Source organism: Pinus tabuliformis, chromosome 2_2 (assembly GCF_031772625.1).
Source record: "Pinus tabuliformis cultivar Carrire ecotype Pingquan chromosome 2_2, CPIR1, whole genome shotgun sequence".
Classification (NCBI taxonomy): Eukaryota; Viridiplantae; Streptophyta; class Pinopsida; order Pinales; family Pinaceae; genus Pinus; species Pinus tabuliformis.
Window position 1 is genome coordinate 968,289,302 of NC_142300.1, and position 4,656 is coordinate 968,293,957.

The window sequence follows — 4,656 nt, forward strand, 5'->3', positions numbered from 1 at the left end:
CAACCAAAAAGCGATTTCGAATTAAGTTTACAATAATAATTAATTTTTATTAACAATTAAAAATTAATAATTTAAAAAACTAATAATAATAAATAAATATTTATTATAATTTTTTTTCATAAATTACTATTTATATATTATAATTTATAAAAATATTATTTAACAAACAAAATATTAATACAACGAAATCAAGATATCCAGGTGAGGAAATCAGAAAATAAAATCTGAGGTAATTGTGTTCCAACAGGATTCGAACCCTCGTCATACAGCGAAATCAAAATATCTAGATGGCTGAAAATCATAAAATAAAATCTGATGCAATCTGTGGTAATTGTGTTCCAAACAGAGATTCGAACCCCGGAGACACAGCGAAATCAAAATATTTTTTTTTTTCAGAGGAAAAAAGCTGGATAAATTATATTGAGAGCATATAATAGTTCGGAATACATATGAGATAAAAGAAACTCGAAAAAGTTTCAGATAGACGTGCGCCTGGGGAAAAAGTCCCCGAGAATTGATGGACTGAATGTCTATAGGAAGACGAGCACGGTGAGCCAAGATCATGGCGCAAAACTGCAGCCAACCGAAAGCATGAAGAGAAACCAAGAAGATCAGATAGCCTGCAAGAGAAATGGATGCAGGGACTGTGAGCAAAAAGCAAAAAGACGCCCGATTTTGACATTATGTGCTGCTGTATAAAGAAGCATAAAACTGGAAAATTAGTCTGGAGGCAGAGAGCCGACTATCAAGGGGATGATGGAATCCAAAGGCAGGGAGCATTCCTGGAAGATGCAGCGGCATCTCCATTTCCAGATGTGCCAAACGGAGAGGATGAATAAGCCATGCAAGGTGGGGCTCTGCGAGGACCACCAGAAGAAAGCATCCGCCACAGAGGGAAACATGCGAAGAGGAAAGCCATATAGAGAGGATAGCTCGGACCAGATTGCAACAGAGGCAGCGCAGTGAAGGAACATGTGGATGTTCGATTCAATATCGGCACGGCAGAGAGGGCATCTACCAGGCCCGTGCCATCCCTTGTGCTGGAGAACATCCCAAGACAGGTTCCTGTTGTAGAAGAGAAGCCAGGAGAAGAGGATAGATTTGAGAGGGCAGGGGGCTTTCCAAAACTTGATGGGGAAGAGGAGGGGGGGAAGGGATGGCAGATGAGAGAGCAGAATAGAGGCGGCGGACAGTGATGGGGTGTATAGAGGAGTCTGTAGACCATATGGCGGACAGCGAAATCAAAATATGGCGGTTGCTGAAATCATAAAATAATGTAAAGTCAAAATCTGAGGTAATTGTGTTTCAATAGAATTCAAACCCTGGTCATACAACGAAATCAAGATATCGAGGTGCGGAAATCATAAAATAAAATCTGAGGTAATTGTGTTCCAAAAGGATTCGAACCCTCGTCATACAGCGAAATCAAATAAAATTTGAGGTAAATATGTTCCAACTCGTCATACAGCAAAATCAAAATATCGAGATTGTTGAAAATCATAAAAATATGATGCAATCTGTGGTTATTGCGTTCCAACAGAGATTCGAACCTGGAGATGCAACGAAATCAAAATATCGGGGTTGGTGAAATCATAAAATAATGTAAAGTCAAAATCTGAGGTAATTGTGTTTCAATAGAATTCAAACCCTGGTCATACAACGAAATCAAGATATCGAGGAAGGAAATCATAAAATAAAATCTGAGGTAATTGTGTTCCAACAGGATTCGAACTCTCGTCATACAGCGAAATCAAAATATCGAGGTTGTTGAAAATCATAAAATAAAATCTGATTCAATCTGTGGTAATTGTGTTCCAACAGAGATTCGAACCCTGGAGATACAGCGAAATCAAAATATCGGGGTTGCTGAAATCATAAAATAATGTAAAGTCAAAATCTGAGGTAATTGTGTTTCAATAGAAATCAAACCCTGGTCATACAACGAAATCAAGATATCGAGGTGCGTAAATCATAAAATAAAATCTGAGGTAATTGTGTTCCAACAGGATTCGAACCCTCGTCATACAGCGAAATCAAATAAAATCCGAGGTAAATATGTTCCAACTCGTCATACAGCGAAATCAAAATATCGAGATTGTTGAAAATCATAAAATAAAATCTGATACAATCTGTGGTAATTGTGTTCCAACAGAGATTCGAACCCTGGAGATTCAGCGAAATCAAACTATCGGGTTGCTGAAATCATAAAATAATGTAAAGTCCTACGGGGATTCGAACCCAGGTCGCTGGTCTTTGAATATCGAGGTTGTTGAAATCAAACCAGGTCGCTAGACTTTGAATATTGTTGAAATCATAAAATAATGTAAGGTCCTACCGGGATTCGAACCCAGGTCGCTGGTCTTTGAATATCGAGGTTGTTGAAATCAAACCAGGTCGCTAGACTTTGAATATTGTTGAAATCATAAAATAATGTAAGGTCCTACGGGGATTCGAACCCAGGTCGCTAGACTTTGAATATCGAGGTCGTTGAAATCATAAAATAAAGTCTTACCGGGATAGGATTCGAAACCCAGGTTGCTAGACTTTGAATATCGAGGTTGTTGAAATCATAAAATAATTTAAAAGTCTTACCGGGATAGGAATCGAAACCCAGGTCGCTATACTTTGAATATCGAGGTTGTTGAAAACATAAATTAATAGGAAGGTCCTACCGGGATTCGAACCCAGGTCGCTGGATTCAAAGTCCAGAGTGCTAACCACTACACCATAGAACCAATTATTGGTTAAATTTATAGAAAGTAGACCTTTCACTTCGTATTTCCATTTCTCCGTTCCGATTTTATTATTTAATACTATTTATGATTTTGCAATGGTAATGTTCGAAGCTTTATCTAAAAACAGAGTAAAATATAAAATATAAAATATAAAGTTTTATAGTTACAAAAGTCAAGCTAAAAATAAGGTCTTCACTAGTATAGTATCGTAGGGTTTTTCAAGTTTTGGTAGGAAAACATATAAGTTTTAGGTCGATTAATTTAATTGTTTTTTTTTTTTAATAGAAAGTGTAATAGTTTAGTTTAGTGTATAGTTTTTTAGGTTTTGGTGATATTAATTATTTTTCCTGGTTTAAAGATTTAGAGTATGTGTTTTTTCTAAAGATTATATATTTAAATTTTAAAAGATTATATATATATATATATATATTTCTATAAAAATTTTACTTAATTATTTATTTAATTTATTAAATAATATTTTATATTAAAAATTAATTATTATTAATAATTTAAAAAATAAAAATATCATTTTATTTTCACCATATTATCATTGTTTAACTTAATAAGCATAGTATTTTGTAAAAACATACACAACATTTCACTATTGTTTTTCAATGATATAAACACTACTATATATATTCATATTAACTTTGAGTGGTTTTATTAATAGGAAAAATAGATATCTATTCATTTTAAATTATTAAATAAATAAGTATTTTAAAAAATAAAATAATAAAATCTTTTTGATAAATATAAAATAGTTGAAAATAGTTAATTGTGTAAATTTTATTAATTTATATATGGGGTGGTAAGTGAGCAGAGACATTTTTTTTGAGAAAATTATAAAACTATTTACACAGGACTAGAGACTTTAACAATCAAGCTGAATCCTACACTATGTTGCAAGTGTTAAATCTTGCCTTAAACATGGGCATTTCAAGACTAATTGTGATTGATGACTTCAAAAATATCATAATGTATTTGGCTTTAAACATTTCTCTAGTAGATTTATTCAAACCTCAATTCAAGGAAGGATCACTGATGTTGTCCAAAGTTTTTTGGAAGTTAAGTCCTATCATGTTTGGAGAGATTATAATGCCCAAGAGGACATATGTGTTAATCAAGATATGTTTTTAAAAGTGGGGGAACTTGTTGCCAATGGAAACTTTAGCCAACAACCTATTCCTTAATCATCGATAAAGGACTTGGCATGTAGAGCTCATCCAATAAACCACGTGGAAAAGTATAAAGCAAGGTTGTCAATTAGTTGTCGAATTATTGTGAAGGGTATACTAGTCTTTGTCTACACAAATATACATTTATCCACACATGGATTTGAACATACCGAAGTTTTTTCATTATAGGATAATGGCATGGATGATGGGTTATTTAAGCTAAATATATGTGCATTGATCTCTTCATTGACCAAGTGCTTTATGGTTTCCTATTCAAGTTAAATCATTTAGTCTCCTTCCTTTTATGGAGCACGAAAGGGAAATTCTTAGCTACAAGAGCTGGAAAATTTAGTTTGGAATTACACAATTTTAATTTCACAATGGACTATAGAGAATTCTAAGAGATTAAGAGGGAATTGAGGAGCCCTGAGGAAGTCATCTAGGGAAATAAATGTGTTATTTTAACAACTATAGAAAGAATCTAAGAACGAGGCTATATGATAACCTCTCAAATTGCTTTAATGATGGGAACCTTGGCTTAATTTAAGCATCAAATCTATGTTTTGGAAGTGGAAGTGGACTACTATGCTTTGCATAGTGGCTATAAATTATCAACTTGGAATTAGTCAAGGGCATCCAATCAAGTGCACTCCAACAACCCTCACTATGGGACTATTAAGGAAGATGAATTGTTCACCCTCGCCTTGAAAAAATAAAAATTATCAAAGTGGATACAAACTTGACAA

At 33.7% G+C, this 4,656-nt stretch overlaps 1 non-coding gene across 1 annotated transcript; it reads right to left on the reverse strand.

Annotated features, from left to right (window-relative positions):
• Positions 1-2,663: 2,663 nt before the first annotated feature.
• On the reverse strand, positions 2,664-2,735 carry TRNAQ-UUG (transfer RNA glutamine (anticodon UUG)). The gene has a single exon. It is a non-coding gene; the product is annotated as a tRNA-Gln (tRNA).
• Between the last annotated feature and the right edge of the window lie 1,921 nt (positions 2,736-4,656).